The sequence below is a fragment of the Vulpes vulpes genome, chromosome 6 (assembly GCF_048418805.1).
Source record: "Vulpes vulpes isolate BD-2025 chromosome 6, VulVul3, whole genome shotgun sequence".
In the NCBI taxonomy this organism is placed as follows: Eukaryota; Metazoa; Chordata; class Mammalia; order Carnivora; family Canidae; genus Vulpes; species Vulpes vulpes.
Genome location: NC_132785.1, coordinates 70,102,323 through 70,129,637, shown reverse-complemented (window position 1 = coordinate 70,129,637; position 27,315 = coordinate 70,102,323). Strand labels below are relative to the sequence as shown.

Sequence of the window (27,315 nt, the reverse complement as noted above, 5' to 3'; positions counted from 1 at the left end):
TTCAATTGCTTTTCTAAGGGGGAAATTGAACAGAACTTTTTTAAAAGTCAGGGAGCCATGGAAACTAAAAAATGAAATTTGAATCCAAACAGGTCATGAACCAGTAAGTCAAGGCTGTGTCTGGTGCCTTCATTTTCCTAACTTTAAAATAAAGTGACATTTTATATTACTGTATTGTAGTGTTAAAGAATTATGCATCAGACAGCTGTTTGAAAATAGTCTATACTGTAATTATAAATGAGAAAAGACAAAAAGTTATTTGAATCAAATAACTTCAAAGTCTTTAGTGTTATTAGAAGCTTACCATTAATCTTTAAGAAAAATAAGTCTTTGGTAGTTTGACACCAGCAGATGGCACCCTAACAAAATAATTTGTGTGCCATAGGTGAACTTTCACAGCCCTCTGTACATTCAAATGCAAGGCAACCTCACTGTATTTGGATATGCAGGATAGAAAAGAGAAAAACCAAAAAGATGAGACTTGCTCTTTTTGAGTCAGACCATTTTTATTTGGGGAGGAAAAAGCAGAAAGAACATTTTCCTCATTACTGTTTATTTTGTGAATACCTAGCTAGCTCGAAGCATTATTATAAGAAAATCCTCCATAAGTCTGCAGAAAACTCCAACTCAACTAGAAAAAGGTAACATGATTCCACTGAAAGGGATAAAATGGACTGATCCACATGCTTGCCAGCCAGTAGTGGCAACAGTAGCAGCAGCAGCAGCAGAAGAAGAAGAAGAAGAAGAAGAAGAAGGGAATTTGATGAAACAAGTATTCTTTTTGATTACTTCAACTGTTGGAGATGACACTAGAGTTTTGTTTTGTCTTTTACAGTTTAACTGAGAAGAACTTAAACATGAAGTCTTCACCCAAGATGCTTATTCGGCTTGAGTTATTCCAATTAGGTAATCGGTGTTTGAATGCCTGCGCCACCCCTCCTCCTACCGCCCCTCTATTTATATGTTAACTGTTATTTTTAAAGAAAATACAGGATATTTTGTCAAGATCATGATAAATGCATCTGTAAAGGGTGAGAATATTCCTGTGTTGGAAGATGTCAGGGATACTAGTTTTTCTTTCTTCATCGTTTTGCTTAATTCTAGGTATTTGACTTAAGGAATCAACAGCTGGCCTATTATATTCTGGCCCCTGAAAAAGGGTAACCAAGTTATTGGCCTTTTCCCTAAACTCTCTCACCTAGCTCGATCACCTAACAATTCTTCTACAAATATATCAGTTTATAATTAACTCTGCAAGGAACTGTATACAGTCAAACAGTCAAACTTGGGTATAAGTACTCCCCAGAATCCAAGACCAGCTCTCTGCCTAAGAGGGAAACTTTAGCTAGCAGTAGCAGGAGGGAGCGGTGACTACATTCAGCCCTGATCTACTTTTTTTTTTTTTTTTTTTTTTTTAGGATTTTATTTATTTATTTGAGACAGAAAGACTGAGAGAGTGAGAGTCAGAGGGAGAAGCCGGTTCCCCACTGAGCACGGAGCCCAATGTGGGTCTCCATCCCTGGACTCCAGTATCATGACCTGAGCCCAAGGCAGACGCTTCACCAACTGAGCCACCCAGGCCTCCCCCGCCACTCACCCCGATATAGTTTCTTTGTATGATTACTCCTAGGTCTTGCTCCAGAAAAGGACTGAAATTAAGTGTATAATTCCATTCTCTTTAAGACCTTAAGTGAAAAGAAGGAAAAGCTAAACAACCTGACTAGTTATTTTAGGGATAGGATGTTGGGGAAGAAATCAGGGTGATTTGCTTGCTGCAAAACAGACTGGTCTGGGTGGCAAAGCCCTTTTTAAATCAAAAAAGCAGCGGACATCTGCCAAAGCCTTGGCACCAAGTGAGGTCAGTGCTTGGAAGATGAACCACTCGGTGAAGGAGATGGAGCTCAGTGAATTCACAACCTGCCTTGAGAAGATCATCATTACTGCCTTGCAAGTAATAGTGGTTTACATTTACTGAGCACAAACGATCACTTAGATTCTTCTAAGCATTTATATCAATTAATTAAATACTTATACCAATCATATGATCCTTTTGCTATTGTACAGTATACGCCTCTTATTTTTTTTTAAATCGTATTTATTTTGAGAGAGAGTACCAACAGGGGGAAGGGCAGAGGCAGAGGGAGAGAATCCTGAACACACTCCTTGCTGAGCAGGGAGGAGCCAGATGCAGGGCTGGATCTCTCAACCCTGAGATTATGACCTGAGCCAAAACCCAAAGTCGGATGGTCAACTGACTGAGCCACCAGGTCCCCCTGCAGTATATACATTTTAAAGCTGAGAAATCTGAAGCATTAACAGCTATACCCCAATTTAGCTTGGGTAGTCTGGGTCCACTTTTAACCACCAATCCATATCACTTCTTTAATAATTTTCTATGAACCTTTTGTAAGTACTTCACCACTGTCTAAATAAAGATGGAGAAAAGCAGGTTTTATGCAGCAAAAATAGAAAGTTTTTTGTTTTCCACCTAATTTTGGAACAGTGGAACTTTCTGGGTTGATAACAAAGCTCAACCTTACCACATTTTTTCCTCCTGTCTGGAAATGTGGCTCGACATGTCCTTACCCCAGCTTGCCTGGTCAGCACAGCGGATCTATCAGTGTCTGCAGAAGGGGAAAGTTCTCACTCCTCAAGAGTATGTCAAGAAAAGCATGATTCAGGAGACAGTGAGATACACAGAGAAATGCAGGAGCAGGTAGAATTGAGTCTAGGAAACTAGTGCTTTAAATAAATGCCTAAAGGGATCTTGGATCCATCTTGGAATCACAGTGAAGGAGTGGTCAGCAAAGGAGCACAGTGGGATTATTTCAAGTCAGGGAAGAGGGCCTCCAAACTTCTCTCTCCACCCAGAGAGACCTTTGTCTGGGTATCAGAGTGCTATCAGCTCAGTCTCCTACCTTCTTGTCCACCATCCTAGCATTCTAATGTTGAGAATCAGTGTAGAGACTCATCAGCCAAATGTCAAATTAATGATGTCTCCTGTGAGCCTGTTTCGTCTACCAGATAACACGCTAAGGTCAAATCTGCCAGCTAACTCCTTCTTCAGGAAAGGGCAATCCAGGCCTTACTTCATCACCTTCATTTTCCTCTTGGATTTCTAAAACGAGATGGTTCCTGGGTCTTCTCCTTAGTGACTCTCTTTTCACAACTCACTTCCCATCAGGCCAATTTGTTTTCCCACTTTATCCTAAAGAACTCCAAGAAGGGAAGCTAATAAAACTCATTTAAGGCAGAAGTTGGGTAACTGCAGTCATTAGCGACTCTGAAGTTTTTTCCCCCTTCTGTGTATTATCACCATCAAGGCTAGGCTGATGTTTAGCAAAGAGCACCTGTCAAAACAAAAGAAGAGTTTCACACCTCACAATTTTAAGCCCCAGGTAAGAAACTCAGCCTAGTGGATCGGCAAAGAGGAAGACCAGAAACCTGAAACTCTAAGACTTGGAGAAGGAGTTAAATGAGTTTCCTCTGGGTACCAACAGGCTTTTGTTTAACACGATTAAATCCTCTTTGTTTCATTACAGACATCAATTCGAAAACAAACAGTGTGATCAAGATAAAGGCCCGGAGCAGCATTCTGTTTCTCTTTCTCTCCTTTTTCTCTGAGACCTATCACCACCTCTCAGAGGACAGGCTTAAAGGAACTTAACTGGCTCACAGAAAATTGATGAGCTGAGCTGAGCAGGTGTACAGGAAAGCTTGGCGCTGCAGGGTGAGGGAGTGGAAAAAGTGTGAAGCACTTATGTCCGTGACCAGATCGAGTGATAAGAGGACTGGCTTCCTTTGCTATCTAATTAATCGTCTTTCTTTTCAAAACATGGTCTTTGATTTCAAGAAGCACCTGAAGAAGGTAAGACCTAGTCATAGTACGACAACCACCAAAAACTCAAATGGGGGTGTGTGTGTGTGTGGGGGGGGTGAGAGTGTAACTTGCAGACAGGAAGGATGGAGAGGGGGAGTAGGGAGGTGTTTCGGAGGCAGGAACCAGAATGACAAAATATCCAGGCAAGAGAGAGCGGTCAACTGAGTTCTATCAGGGATGCAACAGAATTGAAATTGGTGTGCATTTCCAAGCAATCCTTTCTATATGATTAAATCGCTTATTTTATTGTTGTTAGACAACACTAACTCTTTTCTCCCCCTAAACAAAACATGGACATTGTCAGTGTAACAGCTACAGTGAGCTAGCAGAAGCTGGGGTCATCCATATACACATTTTAATTACCTCTTTTCAGTCAGGAACATCATTAGAAGTTTATTATTACCAGCCACTATCTTGTGATCTTAATTGGCTTCCTTCACAGACGATACCATGAAGCCAATGTAGAAGCTCTGGCAGCCTCCCAGAGATAGTGACCAGATCGGTGACACTTTACACTGATACTGTCTTCAGCTGAATAACAACCATCAGTTTAAGTTTTAATGCCAGACATGAGGTGGAAGCTTCTTTTAACACCTGTATGCGGAGATGTTCCTGATTCAATGGTGTTGAAAAACACGCGGAGAAGTAGTGACTTTTCACACACCTTTGTTAGGGTTATAGAGAAATTATCTATACGTAGGAAAGGGATATGCCAAGCAGCCAGTTATTCCCTGTGGCCCTCTTGGATTCTGGTAAAGCGGAAAATGAGAAGTTTGCTTACCAAATGGAAAAATCTGGGTCTGATTGACACGAAGATTAAATCTGCAGCATGGGCCATAGTTATCTGGCTACTCACTCCTCAGAAAGTATGGAAACACCCTTAAATTAATAGTTTGCATTAATAACCTTGGGCCTGAATCAACAATCGTTATTAACTTAGTTTCCAAAGCATTTGCAATCATGTTGGGGGTAACAGCAAATTTTGAGGCTGGGGGAGAAAGAGAATTATTGTGAAATAAACTTATTGTCATGTCCTGTGGTGGATGAGAAAAAGAAAAGTCTTTCTGTGAATAAAATTGTATCTTTCTCTTTGCAAAAGGAAAATAAATGAGTTCGGAAACGTTAAACATTGGGATTCACTCTGTAAGACCAGGCTGATTATGTCTGGAAACAATGTTACTTGGATACCTTCTTATTATGGAAATTATACTATGGATTCCTGGCCCATAGGCCATTCTTCAGGCATTTGTAGAAACTGAGCTAAGTCACAAATATTCTAACTTTGGATAATTATCAAATTTCAGTAAAATCTTGAATTTTACCAAAGAGAAAAAAGTAATTTCAAAAAGCTACATATGTCAATGGATTACTTATTCAGAATAATAAGGGTTAGAAAGGCTGTTTGTATCTTTATGGTTAAGAGTCAAAAAATATTGGTATTATCTATATATTCCTGACTTACTATTTTAAAATATATTCTTGTCATTCATCATGATCTGGAGATTTAAGGAATACATCTACTACAATATTGCAGGAAAAGGCTAGAGTCTTAGGATAAAATTTTCCATTCAGTGAATTGACCTAGTATAGACATTAAAAGTCTTTGGAAAGAGTCATCAATCCACTTTGCTATCTCCCCAGAGGTTTGGTTATCAGAGGATTAATACATCCGCTTTCTTCCTGACAATTACTCTACAGTGACCCAGAATATTCAGGCTATTTTTCCAAGACTTTATATTTCACTTTTTAATAGCACTCAACCATCTAATCATAGGTAAATATTATGAAATTAAAAAAATATAAATGACAAAACCAACTTCATTTTATGAAATTCCTGGCATATGAGGTCGTGTCATGATTATCCATATGTAAGTATAATTTCTGTGCCCTATGTATAGGCTTAAATTTTAAAATGTGTCTCAAGACTTGACATTGATATATTCCATCTACAAATACAGCTGAATTCTCAGTGAGAAGGATCTTGAAATAAAGAAAAAAAAGTGGATGAAAAATTTAAATCACCATAATTAGTATGAGACAGCTAAACGTGGTTTAAATAACACAGCAAAATGGGAACTAAAAATTAATTCTTCTCTTCTTTCACTACCTAGCATAACCTCTTGGCGGCTCCACTTCTGTGACTGGAATGGTCGTCTTTCGCCTCCAGAAAACGTTTCCTTCTCATTCTCGGGTTTTTTATTTTATTTTATTTTTTTTTAATTTACCTGATGGATTTCCTCTTTTAGGAAGACATGACAATTAGCTTTACATTTCAGCTGCTGTACTGCATTGAAACAGGATGGTGAAAATACAGCTGTTTAAAACATACTGTGAGCAAAAAGGCAACGAAATCTTTTTAAGAGTTATCAAAATCAGGGTGCCAATCACTTTTAGAAGCAGGGTAAAAATTACTTGCGCTTCAATATTTATATTTATATTTATTATAAGAAAAAAGTTTTTTTTTTTGTGGAAAGAAGGTGCAGAAAAGGGCACAGTATTAGCTAAATATTGTACCTTAGAACATCAGTCATTTCCTTCTCAATAGTACTGAAAGGGTCTAATTTATAAGTTTTTCCATCTCCCTGTTATGCTGGTTTGTAAGTTCTGACACTGCTACTGGTATGTTAATGAGAAGCTAGCGTTCCATTAAGAGAAAACCATATGCTCTGCTGCCTACTGTGAAAGAGAAAGCATGTAATGTGGCTGTTGCCTTAGTAACACATTAATTCATTTTGTCAGTGTTGGCACAGATCATTTCATTTATAAGAAAACAAGTATAATAGTTTACCACATCTATAATATTTACAGTGTTTCTGTTACAAAACAGTGACAAAATGAGTTTAAAAAATAGAGTTGGTATAATATCATTAAAATATGGAATTTGTGGTAAAATTTTCCCTGTAAAAATGAAAAAAAATAAAGATTGGTGTAAAATTCCTCTTCACAATCCTACTTAAAACATTTTAACACCAAACTGTTTGCTTTTTAGCATATTTGTATTATACTAATAACGTGCGTCTGCTGCAAAAAATTTAGTCCATGGAAGACACAAGTGCATTAACAGTTTTTAATGAATGCTAAACAAAATATTTCATACAACAGTTTTGTTAAATTACAACCATTATAAACCTAATCGTATGCTAGTGTGTTACTCATAACAAGACTAAACATTTATCTAGTTTTATCTGTTCTTCCAGATGTTTATTAGTATTCTAGCACTCCTAAAATATTTAAATTAAACCACTCCATTTTCTCATGTGAATGCATTTGGGGTTTTATTCACAGAAAATCTAGTCACATGTATATCTAAATAAATATAGAACACTGTATATGCCTTATGCACAAGTGATACTTAATGTGAATTGAAATAATCCAAAAGCATGATAAAGGAGAGGAGTGATTAGGGGAAAGACAAGTTCCTGTCTATTAAAGTCTGCACCTGCAGCAGGCTATCAGTTCTACCCTTCCTTAGGGTATTCCACACCTGTAAACACACATTCTTAACAACAAACATTTTGCATCTGTGATGTTCACCTACCTTCTTTAACCAATAAAAAGGGACCTGTGTACAAGATAGCGAGCAACTATCATTTACCAGTTTATGTAGTGATTCAAGGTTTATGTCATTTCAAAGGAAGCATTTATACATTGACATAAGTTATACAAATAAGTGCGAAGCACTGCAGAGCTGGCCATCTAAGTAATGAATTGCCAATTATACTTTCAACATTAAGAAATATCTTCCTAAAGTGCCGGTGTTCAATGGGTTCATCCGGAGCTTCATGAATCAAATGTGGGTGTTTTTGTTTTTGCTCTCCTGACTATATTCACTGCAGTGCTCCCAAGTTTGATGAGATTCCTTCTAATTAGAACCCAAGACCCAAGAGTACTTTTGAGAGCCTTCTTTATAGAACTGCAATACGATTACCTTGGGAAACACTTAAGAAAATAAAATTTATGATTAGCTTTGATGAAAATGACTTTAGTTTTAACTTCATAATATCTCTGCTTTGATATGGGTAAAATACTTTGAATGGCTACATCACCAGAAGAGAAAATATAACCAAACATCAATGTGATTTTATATGATAGGAAATTAAATGTCTCTGAAATGTAATCATATCACATTGACTCACCCAATAAAAGTAAGTTAATGAAGTATTTTATCTAATTCATATGTTTTTACTTATTAGTTTGTGGTGCTTGAAAAAATAAGCTGTAAACTTTTCAAGATCCTTCTTTCAACTGGAGCTATTTCTATCAATAAAACTGGTTTGTCAGCAGTTAAATGGCATCATATTTATGCTTTAAGTACACTAAATTATGGGTAGCTTTATAATAAATTTCACTGATTAGACTTACTATAATAATATCATACATATTACTATGACTTTGGTTAAATAAAAAATTATCTCGTAGTATATATATAACACCTCAAATTTTCAATCTTTTTGGTTTTAACAGTTTATTGTTGTTCATCCTTCCCATTAATTAATGCATTAATCAATGTGAGGATATAAAATAGGATTGTAAACTGGAAAACATATATAAATTTATATGGGAATATATATTCACACATTTACTTTTATGCTATTTAATATATTTTCACATTTTTTTCTTGATAAATAAAACCACATATTTTATATCTAATATTACCCTAGTGAAACTTCTTACCATTTTCTCATGATGATTTCCAAAATCTGCATTTAACATCAAGAGCAAAGAAAACAATTGTTGTACCTACACAACAATGAAAAAAGGATGAAATAAAAATTCCCAGAGAAAAATGATTTCTAATGTCCTGTAATCAGGTTAATTATCCTTTCCTCACTGATATCATCAATTGTTTGTTTCATTTCCATTCAGGAATATGAATGGAATCAAGAATGACAGTCATGAAGGCCAACTTACGTTCGAGGTCAGCTTTATGTATGCATTTGTTAACATATTTGAGCCTAAGGAGTTCAACTCTGATAATATTAAATTATTATGTTGCTTCACAACTGTTTATTGACAATGTTATAAAATATCCTTTATAAATAATATTATAATCACTGTTTAAGAATGTACATGAAATATAATCAATATATATCAAGTAGAGGTAGATATGTTTGAGCTTTATTTAAAAACTATAAAGGGATATAGAGTAAATATATTAAAAAACAACATTAAAATATTTTTAAATGGCACACATCAATTAACAAATAGTTCATAAATACTTGTTAAGTAACTGAATTAACATAAAATTTATAGGTATACTTGCATTCATACCAACTTTCTAGTCTCATACTCACTGAGTTTATGATATTCACAATCCTAATGGTGGAACATTTTGATTATAAGAGTGCTAAAGGTAAGGATTTAAAATTTAGCAGTAGTTAATCAGGTTTAGCATTTGGAGTTCCTCTTTTATGAAGTAATGTTTCAGTCCAGTTGAATTCAATGTAAATTTGCTGACTGGTGGAAAAGGAGGGACAGAATTAAATAAGCTCTCAAATCCTTTACCATAAAATTATGCTAAAATAGTTGTACAATAAGAATGCAGATTTTAGTAATTATCAAAAGATATTTTAAATTGAGATGTAATTTGTTATTGTCATAATTCATTTAACACAAAATATGTAATGTGACCCAAATAATAAACCTTAAATAGTTGAATACAGAAAAAAATTGGTCTAATGCATTAGGGGGATAGAGAGAAATGTGTCAGTGTAAGGATAATGACGTGATTCGGGCTGTGTTCTTTTCTGGAAAAATTCGGATCACTTTTTTAAGTTTTTCTTATTTATTATCTACTATATATATAATACTTCCTAAGTAAGTGAGGAAGATATAAAATACATGCTATACTATTTTAAAAGATTATGCAATATTAGTTTTTATTTCTCCATTAAGAAATTCACAAACAATTGTTGGCCGTTAACTTATTTCCAACTATTCCAATGATTAGGGTACACTAAAATATCTAGTTCTGGGACATTATTTTCTAGGCTTAACTTATATGGTATAGGAGAACATATTACAGCACATTTGACTCATACTTTTATGACATAATTAGTATATAAAAAAGCTTTATTTAGAAATATTGGAGCACTGGGTAGTAGTTTCTCATATATCTCAAGTTGACTTAAAGAGAACACGTTGGAGATAGAAATTCTCCTAAGTTTATGCTAAGATTATTCAAACATACACCATGCATTTTCTTCAGTTTTGTCTCCTTTTTAACTTTTGGTCAAGTTGGTAAGCAGCTCAGCTTCCTAGCAGTATAATATGAAGCCGTTAATGATATGAAGCCATTAATGATATCTGAAGACTGGACTTTTTATTTGTAGGAATTTATGTGCTAGCCAGTACAACAGAGTTTTCCTTTTGTTTGTTTTACTTTTTCCTCTTAAATGCAGAGAAAGAAACTTATCCCTTAAAAAGACTCTTGTGGGGAAAAGAAGTGTACTAAAGAAAAGTACACATCAAATTTGAATTTTTCTATGGAAAATAAAATTTGGGCGTGTATAAAAACACCTTTTTAAAAAATATTTTATTTATTTACTTGAGAGAGAGACAGAGATAGAGACAGAGATGAGTGGGGAGAAGAGGGAGAATGCTTCTCCCTGCAGAGCAGGAAACCTGACGTGGAACTTGATCTCAGGACCCTGGGACCATGATCTAAGCCAAAGGCAGACTCCCAAGCAACTGAGCCACCCAGGTGCCCCTAAAAATCCCTTTCCTAAAAATCCATATCCCTATAAACTACACTCTATTTTGATAAAATTGGATATTTCATAAACCAAAAGTATATACTAAGATACATCATAATCGGACCTTTCCATCTTTAATATGGAAATGCTACTTGCAAAACTTTTACCATGATAATAATTTCTCACTTGTTTGACAATAAAGGGTAGTGTAACTTTAAAAAAAAATAAAATCCACTTCAGCATTTATGCTAAAAAGAACTTTAAAAAGAATATAATGGTACCACTCAAAGCAATAAAGAATTATTTCAGATGTGGCATACAAGGAATGCTCAGCCCGTGGCCTCATAAAGAGTTCAAAATAAGCTTTTGTAATGAGGGCTCTCTGATTTGTGAAAAATTAATATGTATAAAATCACCAACTTTTTTTTCTCATTTTCTGCTTGTTTGAAAATAGATCTCCAGTTTCTCTGTTCAGTTTACTCATACTGAGTAGGAATTTGTCTTCTTCACTTGTGTATTTTTTATAGTAGTAACTCATTGTTCACTAAATGTTTGATGACTTGAATTGAAACCCTATGATAGGTGAGTTTGTCCTTATTTATAAAGATGATATTGTAGATTGTGTTAAAATATTTATTAAATTTATAGAAATAACTAACTTTATAAGGTAAGCTTGGAAAAAATGTTATTTCCTTTCTTGGTTTTCACACACTAAACGTATAAGCAATTTTAGCTATAATTGCTTTTAGTGAATTGTCAGTCTATGCAATTGTTTTTTTAAGTAGACTCCACGCTCAGCATGGGGCATGAACTCCCCTGAGATCAAGAGTCACATGCCCCGCCAACTGGGCCAGCCAGGTACCCCCAGCCTATGTAAAATTTTAAATAATATCAAATTGACTGTGTATTTGAGATTTGAAGAAATACAAAATGCCGTGACTCATTCTAGAATAGGCAAGTAGTCAATACTCATACAAAATAATTTTCAAAAGTTTACTTTGACACATAAGAAATCTTTTATATATATTTTTATTCTCAGTGTCCCTCAATGTACTTATAAAATACCTAACTACATAGGGAAGTTTCTATTCAATTGAGCATCAAGCTTATTGAATTTTATATGTAATCCCATAAAGATTAAATTATTTAGTCAAGATTATAATTTAAATTCTACTCAGAATTCAAAGTTTTCTGCCTGTTTAGATTATTTCTAGATATAGCTAATTTTTAAAAAGTGTAATCAGAAACTTGCAATATTAAGTACAATATGGTTGGAGTGAGGAAGTAAATAATAACAAATAAATCTATATGAAAATTGTAAACATTTCTTCTCACCTTTTAAATGTTTATTTTCTGGTTATTAAGCCCACAATAAATTATTTTACTGAATTAATACCATATTTGAAGTTGATTATTACTTAATAACAGAGTAATTCATTGAGATTATTCTAAGTTTATCCCTAAAGCAGACGCAGAAAACAATATTACCATAAAGATCCTAGAATTTGGGGCTTTGTCAAGGTGCTAGTGGGACAAATATATACCATCTTGCTATTGTAAGCCACAGGTATTTGGAAAGTTCCAGTTCACAAATAATTACAAGCTAAGATTTGGAAAGTAGATTTCTGAAACTTTGAAATCTACTCTACTTTTCTGCATATATAATATTGTAACGAAGAAGAAAGAAGAGGAGGAAGCTGAGAGAGGATGAGAAGCAAGAAGAGGAGAGAATGGGAGAAAAGAAGAGAGAAAGGAGGAAGGATGGAGGATAAGAAGAGGGAGTGGGGAAGGACAACTGAAGTTTTCTTGAATGAATGAACAAAGGTTGAAGAGAAAAAGACTGGAAATTTAGAAGACGTGTGTATTTGTGAGAAAGAGATTGACTAAAGTTGGACTAAGTTTGATTATGTGTTTAAAATTTGAGAGAAGGATGAGGGGGCAAGGAGAATGCATCAGGGCTGAGTTCCCTTCAAAGGAGGGAGATAGAGAGAAAGAGGGCGTGAGGCACAGAAGAGCCAACAGGTGGCACCAATGGTTTGACACAGTTTAGTTGTTTGGCAAGTATACCTGGTCAGTTTGGAGTTAGGAAGAAAAGACTGGAAATATTGCATGAGACACCTATCTGTCTTGAAGAAAGTTTAAACACAGAATGATTTCTCTAGCAGAGAGTAAAATAAGCAATTAAATTTACTCAACAGATAATTGAGCACCAACTAAGTGCCATGTGCCATTTATAGGCCCTAGAACTATCATAGTGAGCTAATAGACATAGCCTTTTGGAGTTTATAGTCTAATGAGGCTGATAGTACTTACGAATACACCATTAAATAAACATTGAAGTATAAACTGTCATAAGTTGTTTGGAGGAAATGAATCAGGACAGAAGTGTATTAGTTTATTTATTATTATTATTTTTGTGTGTGTTGGTTAATTTTTTTTTCAAAGATTTTATTTATTTATTCATGAGAGACCCAGAGAGAGAGAGAGAGAAGCAGAGACATAGGCAGAGGGAGAAGCAAACTCCCTGCAGGGAGCCCAATGTGGGACTGATCCTGGGACGCCCTGAGCCAAAGGCAGGTGCTAAACCGCTGAGCCACGCAGGCATCCCACGTGTGTTGGTTAATTTTTATTTATTTACTTTTTAAGGAGACTCTGCGCCCAACATGGGGCTGAAACTCACAACCCTGAGATTAAGAGTTGCTTGCTCCACTCACTGAGCCAGCCAGGTGCCCTAAGAGTGTGCTGTTTTATAACACATGTGCTGTATTTGTCCTATGGGTAGCAAATCTTCTCTGTGGAAGTGATGTTTGAGCTGAGGTGTTTGAGCTCTGATGTTTGTCCTGAGTGGAAAGGAATTAGGCAGAGTGATAGAAAAAAAATGTTGCAGAAGAACCCTAAAATAGGAAACCATTTCATGTGTTTGTGGGAATAGACAAAGGCCAGTATATTCAAGTATTTGCTGCGAAGAGTAGTTAGACACAAGATTGGTGGAGTAGATAAGGAAGGTCAGGCAGAGGCTTTAAGTAACATTAGGATTGGGCACTTTTTCTGTAATTCACAGAAAGTGGTCGAAAGTTCCAAACTAATGTGTTATTTCATCATATTTGTGCTTTCAAAAGATCACCTTGATTGTGTGATTTGTAAACAGAATTTAGAGTGTATGTTTAAGGTGAGGGAGGCGGAGTGGTAATATGGAAATAGAATGGATTCAGAAATCATTATTTGAAGGCTATTATAGTAACAGATGAAAGATGATGATACCTTCAACTAAAGAGGTATGGGAAAGGTGGAGAGGAGTGGGAAGATTCAAGATATATTCAGGAAGTAGAATCTACAAGAATGCCAATACACTGAGAATGAGAATCAAAGAAAATGAGGATGTCAGAGCTACTCTTGGGATGGGACACCTTTTCAAGTACTGTAACTGTATTTTCTCACATCATCCTACATTTTGGTTTGAAATTCATACATGATCATTTAATTAAAGGACATGATTATTTGCAAGGGATTCCCAAACAGAAAATTGTATTGTATTGGTAGCTCTGCAAATATGTTGTCTATTTCCAAAATAGTGCAAAATTCAGCGTTCTATGCTCCAAAGGTTTCCCTCCTGGAGGTAAGAAAGACAAACATTCTTGTTCTCTCCTTTCTCCTCTGCTATTCCTTTGTCCACAATGTCTCTGAATCCCATCATAGATCACTGACCTATATTCTGTACTTGCCTCTCACCCCCAGATGGTGATGGTAAGACTTTGTAAGTTCAAGATCATATTGACTTTAGGAAGAAACTGTCGTTCCTGCTACTTATCAGGTTTTATCATCAAGAGAATTTAATTTAAACAAATTATCTAAGTTAACAATGAACACATAAATAGGACTCATATTATTGAATTATTTTAATCATTCTCATCTGCTATGCACATTAAGTGTGCCATATACAGTTTACCCTTAAACAACATGGGGGTTGGGGAGGCCAGTCCCCCGAGCAGGAGGAAATCTATGTGTAACTTTTGATTATTAATGGTCTACTGTTAACCAGAAGACTTAGTAATAAAATGAACAGTTGATTAACACATATTTTGTATGTTATTTGTATTATAGACTATATTCTTACAATAAAGTAAGCAAGAGAAAAGAAAATTTTATTAACAAAATCATAAGGAAAACAAAATACATTTATAGTACTCTATTTGTCAAAAATTTGCGTGTAAGTGGATCCTCACAGTTCAAACTGTGTTGTTCGGGAGTCAACTGTGTAATTACACTATTTTTAAGTGTGAAGGATAAGAAATTAGCAGTTATTAATATGTGGCCAACTTAGTGACAAAATAAAGTTTTTAAATTCACAACACAAATTTAAGCCTTTTGTCTGATAATAATGGCTATAATTTTTAAGCCTTTATTAAAGGCAAGGAAATATATGGATACATGATCTCATGTAAATCTCACTAAAATCCTATGAGATACGTTATTAGTATTTCCATTTTTTCAGAGGGAGAAACTAATATAGTTTTTAAAAATCAAGTAATTTTTTCAAACAGTCTGGCTCATTTTAAAATTCAGTGTATATCATCTTCTTAAGAAATTTCATAATTTGTATCTTTATTGAAAGTTCTAGGTTAAATCTTGGAAAGGAAACACTTCAATCTTCTTTTTGTGCTTTGAACTAAAGTTAGGTATTTTTAGCCTAAAACAAAGTTTTAGAAATTTTTTTTTTTTAGAAATAAATTTTAAGAAATACATGTGACTTGCTTTTTGAAAAGCTTTTGTCAACATCTGTCTTTTGAATACAGGTATGTATAAAGCCAAAGGCTTTATAGGTAATATGTCAAAGCCACATGTTGGCCCACAGGTCATTTAGTCCTACACTTACTTTTATCCTGGGCATGTCATTTAACTGCTTTAGTAATGAATAGTTTCATTTTAAAATGTGAATAGTAACATTCACTTCTAGCAATTCCAACAAGACCAATGAATATAAATGAGATATTGGTTAAAGTAATCAATAATTTATTTATTTAAGATGTACTTATTTTATTTTATTTTTAAAAAAGATTTTATATATTTATTTATTCACAAGAGACACAGAGAAAGGGAGGCAGGGACACAGGCAGAGGGAGAAGCAGGCTCTGTGTAGGGAGCCTGACGAGGGACTCAATCCCGGGACTCCAGGATTACGCGCTGAGCCAAAGGCAGACACTTAACCACTGAGTCACCCAGGCGTCCCTATTTTATTTTATTTTAAAGAGAGAAAAAGAAAGAGAGAGTGCAGGGGAAGGAGCAGAAGAAGAGGGAGAGAATCCTCAATCAGACTCCCCACTGAGTGCAAAGCCTGATGCAGGGCTCTGATCCCTGGTCCCTGAGAGCATGACCTGAGCTGAAACTGAGAGTTGGATACTTAACTGACTGAGCTACCCAGGTGCCCCAATTACCAATAATTTGTGAAAGAATGGTTCAAACTAAGTCAATGTATTTATTATCTTTTAGCTATCACATTGAGAAATGTGTGCGAACCTAGAAGTTCTTGAAAAAGGATCTCTTCACAGCATCTAGAATTCCCTTGCCACACACGTCAAAGTGGAATAAGGTAAAGATAGAACTAGAATCTTTCCTAGGTTTTTCGATAATTACCCTACACAGGGAAATAGTATTGTCACAAGGTTTTCTGCCTAAATTTCAAAACACCACATGGCTTATTAAAAACGAGATGTTAATTTTATTAGGTAAAATATAAAACTGATTTTTTTTTATTGAATCTGTTACAGTTTGGACATTTTAGGAGAAACAAAGCAAAACAAGTAGGGGAAAAGGCAGTTGCATTTTTGGAGACTGTCACAAGAGGGCATTTATGGATTAACTCAGTACATTTTTCTATATTGGAAAACACTGAAAGCATTTCCAACTCCCAAAAGCAAACTAAGAATCATTAATTAGTAAAAATTTAAAGGGAGAAAAAGAAAGTCTCTAAAGTTTTTATTTTATATTAATTCTGCTCTAGGAAGTTTGTTCTTTTTCAGGTGTTTCTGTCAGATGAACAGTAGTATATACTTTCAAGTGTTTGATGTGAGTGACTCATTTCTCCAAAATACTGAGATCTGAAAAACATTTTATTAGCTTAAAAAAATCACACATATTTTGTTTCTAGCATTTGTTTGTATACTATTATGAGACAAATATGTAAAATAAATGTTATTACTACAACTGATAAAAGGTAATTACATTTTTAAAACATGATTTTATCTTTTGTGCTGAAAAACAAGCTAATTAATATTCCTAAGTATTTTGAAAACAGGTGCCATTTAGACAATACAAGCGTAAATGCCTTAATAAAATAATGAAAAGCTTAGTTTCATTAGGAAATAGGTAGAGTAAATTGCTAGAAAGAGAGTGTGCTAGAGCCCACTTAAGGGAAAAAATAAACTTATTCAAATGTTAAGATATTTTTACTCATAATACCTTGAGTTCTTTAAGAGCAAGGCCTTTGTCATGTTCATCTTTATAATCCCAGCCCAGCACGGTGCTGAGAATACAGTAGGTACTCAATGAATATAACTAAATGAATACATGAAAGCATCCCTGTAATTGAGGATAAATTTAGAAGTGGCAGAGCAAGGGAGAATTTTCAGTGATTATTAATTAAATTAATGACTTTCTTGTTGTATTAATTGATGTCAAACCTTCAAATACAAAGGGAAAACTTCATTCAATCACCTGGGGTTTCCAAATAACTGCAGAGTTGGTGCCATATAAACAAAACATCAGGAGAGCTAATGTGATGATATGTATATACTCAATTGGCAAGAACAAAGGAGTTGCAGATATTGGAGCAACAATGTATGTAATATGATCTGGGAATGCTAGAGCTATAAATCTCTTCATGATCATCTAGTCTAACCCACTAACATCCAATCTATATCATGGAGGATTCAACCTTTGTCCAATTGATCCAATATTTTGTGGTATTTGCTTTTTATTTGTCAAAGATCTGTAATGAGCTCTAAGAGTATTTAATAAGAATTATATAGTCCTTGCTATGGTATGATTTTATATAATTTCAAGAAAAACTAAAGAAATGTGCCATTTTAGGGGCACCTGGGTGGTGCAGGAGGTTGTACCATCAACTCTTGGTTTCGGCTCAGGTCCCAATCTCAGTGTCTTGAGATTAAGTCCCCTGCAGGGCTCCATTCTCAGTGGGGAGTCTGCTAGAGATTCTCTCCCCTTCTCCTTCTGATCCTCCTGCTCTCATGTGCTCTCTTTCTCAAATAAATACATACATCTTAAAAAACAGAAAGAAATGTGGCATTTTAGATAACCTGTAGTCTTATTACAAATAAACATACAATTTCCTTTAGGCATTTTATCATAATTAGAACAAATTTCAGATTTGTTTTCTAATTTCTGCCAGAGCACAAGATTTCAGAAGCCATTTTCATTACTCCATACTCAGGGAGGATAGTGAGACATGGGGAAACAGTCTGTTTATTTGAATTAAATAGTTCTGAATTTAGAACTCAACTCTAATACTGAGTAGGAATTGTTTTTTTCTATATCTGTTTTTCATCTCTAATATTGGGATAATATTGCCTACCTTAGTGGATTATAGGTTTTTACTGTTGTAGGTATTATATTTTCATATTGTAGGTAGTATATTTTAATATATGTAAATTGCCTGATACGTAGAAGATAGTCCATATAATATCAGACTTTATAATTAGAGAACCATAGATTTTAGGGCTTTTATTGAGGAATTTGAGATATTGGCAGAAATGATCACACAATTTTCATGTACTTCTTCGTATTTCTCAGACACGTTGGTGCTTAGTTTGGACCATGAGAGTAGTTCTGATCAACTGGCTTTCATGGGAATAATGTATGTCACTTTTTGGCTGAGATCGGTAAATGCTATACATCCCCTTCATCAAAATCTTCCCCTACCAGAGTACCCCATGAAACCTGGTCCTGAGATGGTGATGTCTCAATATCCCAAGGTCTCCATCATTTGAATTATTGAGTGATTAAATGGAGCAGATTCCTTGCAGGCCAGTGTGGACATGTGTAGGATCTAACATTTGTTATGTTAGGCCACCATTTAGGAACTACATTATCACTGCAGCATAATTAATAATCTGATCTAACCCAAACACTTCATTTTATTAACAAGGAAACTAAAATCCAAAGAGTCAGTTTGTGTAACAGCCAAAACTAGAATGCAAATATTAAATGAATATAGAGGTATTGGATCATTTTCAAGTGTTTTATGAGTCACAGAATACTTCTTCAGTTCCTCAATATAAATATACCTAATATATGTTCCTAAATTCCTACAGTGAAACTGACATCTCAAGTTACTTTTTTTTTTAATTTTTTCTTTATTTATTTATGATAGTCACAGAGAGAGAGAGAGAGAGAGAGAGAGAGAGGCAGAGACACAGGCAGAGGGAGAAGCAGGCTCCATGCACCGGGAGCCCGACGTGGGATTCGATCTTGGGTCTCCAGGATCGCGCCTCGGGCCAAAGGCAGGCGCCAAGCCGCTGCGCCACCCAGGGATCCCTCAAGTTACTTTTTTAAATCATTTTTTCCCCTTCCTTCCATCTATGTTCAATATAAAGTTCCCCAATCAGGCTGGGTAGTCTTCTGGAAAAGACCTTCTTGTTTATCTATTCTTGCCTTCATTTAAATTCAAATAACATTATGTTTGTGTTTTAAACTATGGGCCTAATAGGATATCAAATCCTATTCATTAAGAACGTATTTGAAACCAGAAGTCCTTTTCTTGAGACTTTTCTGACTAGCAGTTGGTTAACCTTAAAAAAAAAAAAAAAAAGAATTTAAAGTACTTTAAGTTCTAAATTGAGTTAATCAGGTACTGCATTCTGTAAAGGACATTTTTTTATGCCACTTGCTCACCCTTAATAAAACTTTATATTGTGCTGAAATTTCTGGTTATAATTTGAATTTGTTTTTCCAATGTTCGGCTACTTCTTGAAAGTATTGACTTATTTTTGTAATTGATGATAAGTGAGATTAATTTAAATCTATATTTGACACATTCATTTACTTAATCCTCAAAACTTTTTATTCTTATGCCTAATAATATGAAGATTAAAAGCAGTCTTCTGAGTATTTTATGGAAGTGGGAATGATTGCTAAGAATGAAAGTGTAGACAGAGAAAATGACTTTTCAGGATACATATATTGAAGAACAAAAAAGAGGGGTGCCCGGTGGCTCAGTCTGTTAAGTGGCCAATTCTTGATTTTAGCTCAGGTTATGATCTCAGGGTCCTAGGATCGACCCCCACACTGGGCTCTGTTCTCAGTAGGGAGTTAGCTTGAAGATTCTCTCTCTCTCTTTTTCTCTCCCTCTCTAAAATAAACAAATAAATCTTTAAAAAAAAAAAAGAACAAAGAAGAGGGAAGAGGAATCCATGAAAAAGATTAGGCACAGTCATGTAAATAGACGTATAGGCAATAAAATAAATGTTTAAGAATCATACGATAGAGTTAAATAAAGAGATAATAGGCATCACCTGGCTCTGAGATATAAGGATTATAACTGAGGAAAGTCATCTGGCTTTGATATTAAAAGATATCTTTGTTGGTTTTTGCACATATTGATTCTTAAACTTCCCTTTCTCTTTGTAACATAAAATATATACCCACTCCCATCAGCAGCAATGCATTGTCAGGGCTGAAAAATATCAAAAGCAGTATCTTGAATCAGAATATCATAGTAGGACATGGGTACCTTTAGATATTTCAAGTTATGCAGATCCAGTGCCTGAAGAAGTCAAGTAACTCCTCCACTGAAGTGAGAACCACTATTCCAAAGTAGTTTTTTCAAACTCTTTGAGTTTTTTCAAACTCTTTTTTTTCTGGGCAGTCCTGGAATTCATAGATATAGCCTTGAGGTCTCTGAGTTGACTATGAAAGAAATTTAAATTCTGTGATTTCATTTTAGTTGAAAATCTAAAAAATATTATAAATGTAAATCTCATTATTGAATATGCACTTGCTACATGGCCAGTGCTTGTATTTGCCTCTAAATGTAGATGTTTTTAGGAAATGAAGGACAAATGCCTCTCCATTAGTATATGCTGTACTGATGATGGTTTCACAGTCCTAACGGAGAAGTGTCGGGGAGAGTTATGGTATGACATGAACTTTAAACTTACTATATAGGGACCTGAGCTCAAAGGAAGCAGGGCTGTAATAGGACATCTCATATTCCCTTTATGAGCTGTATTGTGTGGATTCCATCTGTGTCCACATCAATCATTAACAGTAATACTAAATCTATATACCTTAATGAAGAAAATTTCTGTTGCTTCTTGTGGCACTAATTGAATTACATAGGCATTTAACATAGATTACAACAATATAGTGGAACTAAATTTATCTTTAAACAAAGAAGATAAATTTAGAGAGTTCTTGGGACATCTAATTAAAATTGACATTTTTTTCCCAACAAGAAGCCATAACTTTATTATTGATAGAAACAGTACAAATTTCAAACCAAGCTGCAGTTATTCTTTTGAAACACCAAAAAAAAAAAAAAAAAAAAAAAAAAGAAGAAGAAAAAAGAAAAAGTCCTCGTTTTCACATGGTTACATTGTTAATTCCATAATAGCACTTAGAATATCATTACTTTTGTTCTTTAGGGCTCAGACTGCCTTTGCTCTTGACACATTTGCTTGTGACATGACCAAGTCTATGTCCGTAACCTCTACACCCATTTCATCAACCCCTTCCTTTTCACTATCCTCTTGTGCAGTTGGAGTCTGTGTGTTTTCTTGAATGTTTGAGACAGCTTCACCTTGAACTTTGAATTTCTCAGTAGCTGCTAGTTGTGCTTGCTGAGATAAGTCCTCAATCTTGGCTTCCCCAAAAACTGTAGGTATCTGAAGCTGGGCTCTTGTAGATATCTGGTTTTGTGATGACAAACAGGATATTCTTAGATTTCTGGATAGTGACTCTTGTAACCCCTGTAACCTGTCAAAGACCCAGTTTGGACATAGCCTTCTATGCCTTCTTTTCACTCTGGCTCTTTTTTGCTTTACTGACTGGTTCTTCATCGATTTCAGCTGCTGCTGCCAGCTGGGCTTGTGTGGTTGCTTGTGTGGAATCCTGTTCCTCAAGCCCTGGTACTGATTCATCACTGTCAGATTCTGTTCCAGACCCTGTTTCAGCCTGGGGCTGTGGCAACTCCTGCTCTGTAGCAGGGACAGTTTCTGTGGCTTCACCAGGCATTTTGTGCAGGGAACGTGGAACCAAAATGGTGGCAGAAAGAGAGCTAAAATTGACATTTTAAGATTGCTCCTCAAAGAGTTTAGGTTTAAATATAAGGTCTGATTATCATGAACCAGAATTTATTATTATTCACATATTTTATAAAACTGGGTTATTTAACTAGGCCTAAATGTTATTGATACAAAAATAGAGAAGCAGATTACATATAGAAGTATATATTATGCTACATTATATTGATCAGTAAATGCAACTAAGTTTTTTCTGAAATATATTATTTAACCTATTATATATATATTTTTAAAGATTTTATTTATTTATTCATGAGAAACACAGAGAGAATGAGAGGCAGAGACACAGGCAGAGGGAGAAGCAGGCTCCATACAAGGAGCCTGATGTGGGACTCGATCCTGGCACTCCGGATCATGCCCTGAGCTAAAGGCAGCACTCAATTGCTGAGCCACCCAGGGATCCCTAATCTATTATATTTGTACTATTAATTTATAATTTATTGGTTTTCCAGTTTACATGAACTTATACTTTCATGGTTACATCATTATAATTGATAACATTTATACAGAGTTTAAGTTAAATTTACATTTATGCATATTTAAGTAACAAATAACACTGTCAATAGGTTAAAAAAGAATTCTGTTTCAAAAAGTAAATATCTCAAATATAAGAAAAGCTGTTCTAAAGTTCATTTCATAAAATAGTGTCAGTGAAAGCTAGATTCCTTTCATCTCAGGAAAGTCTAGGGTGAGAAACTAGTGGTTGTAGTGATATAAAACATCTATTAGAGAAATGTGGTGGAAGAAAAAAAGAAAAATAGGGCAGGTGCTAGAGAAATCAGCTGAGTTCGGCAGGCTGGGTCAAGATAGAAGACCTAGGCATGATGCGAAGCCAGTGTGGTTAGAAAGCCATGGAAGGAGAGGCCAGAGAAAGCAGATTATGGTAGAACAAGATCTGTTCTGACACTTGCCCTATGGAAACACACTGATAACACATGGCAACTTGCCACATGGCTTCAATCCATGAAGCAGCACTATATAAAAACCTGAGACACCGTCCCCACTGCCCGTCTCCATTTTCTGCCAGAGGTCTCTTATTGGTAGGGATCACCAACCTAGACTGGTGAGAAGAGTCACTGAGGGCAACTGTTAAAATTCCCTGATTCCATATCAACATTTTGATCAAAATCTTCATGAAGATGATAGAGTAGGCAGTTAGTTAGACACCAGCCGGAGGCAGGGTGGTGATAAATAAGTGATGCATCAGAAGCTGGAGGGCACAACATCCTGATTTTGTGGCTTTTAACATCTTGGCCATATGGCTTTCAAGACCAGGGGCTGACAGACCAAGCACTACAGGTGCAGAACTTGTGCTCTCCTCTTCAACCTCTGCCCCCTAGAGTAACCTGTAGCCTCATTATAATAAATTTACATTATGATTTTGACATGTCCCCCCTCCCCCACCACGATGGCCGTGACAGTTTCAGCAAGTACTTTGTAGAGCCAAAAACTCTCCCTCCCAGCTGGTAGAAGGAGTCCTTCAGATGATTGGAAACATCCTCAGTCAGAGGCTTCCCTAGCTGTAACCCATAACATACAAATATAGAAAATCCTGGTGCAGTTGCCACCTCTGGGCCTATATACTCTTCCTTCTTGAGAGTGTATTGTCCTTAATCAACTGCTTTGTGTTTGTTACCCTCCCTCTGGTTTTCTTTACTTGTGGGGAATCCAAGAACTGAAACCTCCATTCACACAAGGCAGACTCACCTACAGGTAACAAGACTAGTCTGGGAAGCTGTGTTTTTTAATAGATTTCCAAAGTGTTATGATCCTCTGCTACTTTTTGTGGCATGATTGGATATAATGTTTCTTAAAATGTGGTTCATGGACCAGCAATACTTATTAATTCTCAAGCTTCAAGTCAGACCACTGAAAATCCCCAGAGGTGGACCCTATAAATTCCTGTTTTCACAAGCTAGCCAGATGATTTTGAAGCACACTGACCTTTGAGAACCACTCAATTAATGGTAAGTCAGTTGAAACTGGATATCTTAAAATGGAGGCCCAGGCATGGATGTCTTTTAAAAGGTTTTCCTAGGTATTAATATGCACTTCTTTCTTATCGCCACCTCCCCACCTAGATCATCCTCTCCTATTTACCATATACATGTTCTCATTATCAATGATTATTTGTTGACTGAATCAATTATTTAATACATTAGTCCTAAATAGTATATTTCCTATAGCAGATGTAAGGAATAATGTCTACATGCAGAACCCATGATTATTTTTCTACATGTTCCTGCTCAAATTTCATCTTTGTTATTCCAGGAAAGACTGGACTACAAGTTGGTGAGAATGATATTGTAGACAGGAGTAACTTTGAGTCTGCTGTAATTTATGTAAAAAGTCAAAATTTGGTTGTTTATTATTACCAACAAATTACTTGAGGCACACCTCACAATTAATCAAGGCATACCACAATCTTGAGCTATTTGAAGATTGAGAAAAACAAATTAATATATATGGGAACTGGTCAAGTTTTTGACTCCAGCTTAAAGTCCTTTAATCTGAGAGACAGAGAAGAGAGTGGATTTTGGCCTGCCTTAGGTCTGCTTTCTTTGTCTAATCACAGTAGGCCCCAGAGAGGCTGAGGGTTTTCTTCATTACCCTAATTCCCGTAGTCAGTTTCATTTAAAATTAGCCACTCCCCTCACTTCTTGAGATGTAGTAGGCGGGTTTGGAAAAAAGTCATGCAAAGGCAAGAACTCTCAGTGTTTTAGGTATATAAACTAGTTTAGCATAGAACTAGAATTAGTTGGTACAAAATATTTGTCTACTGGGTCTTACGTTAGCTATTGTCAGGATTATCAGATCTGAGATACTCATTTTACACGAAAAGAAACTGAGGTCAAGAAAGTTTGTCCCCGCCCTTCCTCTCTACTGTGCCACTCTCTTCTAGACTTGAGTTAGCTCAGAGAAAGTGTGGGTGAAGTTGTGTGGGCTGATCTCATTTCTCTTTGTGAGTCATCTCCTGGAACTATAACTCATTCTCCAGAGCCTTGGAACACTGAACTCTTGACTTTTTATTAGAAGACAAGAGGAACACTTACCACTGAGAAAAAGAAAAATCCTGAATTGAGTGAAACAAAACAAGACCAAAAAAAAAAAAAAAAAAGGAAAGTATTGGGATCATTGGATAAATAGGAAGAGAATAAATGCAGAGAGAGAAATGAACATAATTCCGGGTCACTTGATAAAAGGATGTTATTTTTAGGTAATACATCAAGCGTTACTTCCAATTTATATAGAACTGTTTATAAGAGAAGCTATTATATCATAAACTGTCATAAGCTTCTCAGAGAGGCCTTGAGAAATGAATGTAGGCATTGGACAGGTTGATGGGAATAGAAGTCCAAAAAAAAGGGAAGATAATTTATTCATCCATTTACCAATTCCCTTATTCCTTGTTCATTTATTTACTCACACATTAATTCACTGAACAAATATTTAAAGAGAGCCTGTGCAGACACAATCTTTGCTTTCTTGGAGCTTTTACAGAGTAATAATACTGAGAGACATGCTATAGTACAGGTTATGTTGAAAACTTTAAGAACTGTAGTTTACTGTAGCTACAGGAAAAGATTCACAAGGCAACATTGGGCAATGAAGCTGGAGACAGGGAGAAACACAGTCAGAGACATGGAGACAAAGAGAGCATTTCAGAAAGATTATTCAAGCTATGATGTAGAGGAACTGGAGGTAGCAAATTTGCAGGCATGGCATCCACTTAAATAGCTCTTTTATAGTCAAAATCAGAATGGAGAAAGACTACCGTAATAAAATCAGACTAAATGGCGTGGTTGATGCAAATGTAAAGGTTGATAAGTAATGTAACTTGGAATCTTCTTTGCCATTTTGTTCTAGATGTGACTCTTACATTCAGAAAAATCTCTCTTTTTTTTTTAAAAAAAAAAGTAGGCTCCACACTCAGTGTGGAGCCCAATGAGGGACTTAAACTCATGACCCTGGGATCAAGACCTGAGTTGAAATCAAGAATCGGATGCTAAGGATGCCTGGATGGCTCAGTGGTTGAGCATCTGCCTTTGGCTCAGGGCATGATCCCAGAGTTCTGAGATCCAGTTCCACATCAGGCTCCCTGCATGGAGCCTGCTTCTCCCTCTGCCTGTGTCTCTGCCTCTCTCTCTCTCTCTCTGTGTCTCTTATGAATAAATAAATAAAATCTTAAAAAAAAAAAAAAGAGTTGGATGCTTAACCCCTGAGCCAACCAGGCCCACTCCATTTTTTTTAAAGATTTTATTTATTTATTTATTTATTTATTTATTTATTAGAGAGAGAGAGAGAGAGAGAGAGAGAGAGAGAGGCAGAGACACAGGCAGAGGGAGAAGCAGGCTCCATGCAGGGAGCCCGACGCAGGACTCGATCCTGGGTCTCCAGGATCACACCCTGGGCTGAAGGTGGCGCTAAACCGCTGAGCCACCCGGGATGCCCCCCATTTTGTTTCTTAAATTAATTCATCAACATTTGTTTCCATATATGAGAATTTAATCAATTAATATTATTCTGGATAATTGAAATTTTCATTCCTTTCATCTTACGTTCTCGTGATCTGTTTTGTTACAACTGTATGATGATTCTTTGCTACCCTTTCAGTGTCACTTTCTACTTTCCTCTTGTCCCATTCTGCTTTTGCCCAATTGATAGCAATGGCTTCTGAATTCTTCGTTGTACTGTGCAATCTATTTTTCTAGTAGTTACCTTTATTTTTTTTTTAAAGATTTTATTTATTTATTTGAGAGAGAGAGTAGGAGCACAGAAGGAAAAGCAGAAGCAGACTCTCTGCCGAGCAGAGAACCTAACATGGGGCTCGATCCCAGGATGCTGAGATCATGACCTGAGCCAAAGATGCTTAACCGACTGAGCCACTCAAGTGCCCCCTCCTATTTTTTTTTTTAAGATTTGCCTTCATTACTTTTAACAAATACATTTTAGCCCTTGTTATCTATCTATGTATCTATCTATCTAATTTATCTGTGTGTGGATAGAATTAAACTAAATGAAGGATATAATAACATTAATGTTCATTTTACAAACAATCCAGCAGTAGAATATTCATAATTCCTTAGAAATAGTTGATAAATACCCATAATCATAGTGGAAATTTTTAGTATATTATCTTAGTATTTAACAGGTGAACTAGATGAAATATGATAAATATTATAAAAATGATAAAAATATTTGATTAACACAAATTTAAAAAATCTCAATTATACCCCCCAATACACACACACCCAGAGAAAAAGACAGAAAGAGAGAGAGAGCAAGGGGAGGAGGGCAGGATATGTATTCTCTGTAGGATACAGATGTTTTATTTTCACAAAACATTTGTGAGAAGAGAAACTTTCACTCAAAAGGTTACAAATGAAGTTAAATTATACTTCATAACGTACCTTTTACAGAATAT

General features: G+C 35.5%; 1 pseudogene; it reads right to left on the bottom strand.

Moving 5' to 3' along the window:
* Window positions 1-21,221: 21,221 nt before the first annotated feature.
* Window positions 21,222-21,840, bottom strand: LOC112926459 (nascent polypeptide-associated complex subunit alpha pseudogene; annotated as a pseudogene).
* Between the last annotated feature and the right edge of the window lie 5,475 nt (window positions 21,841-27,315).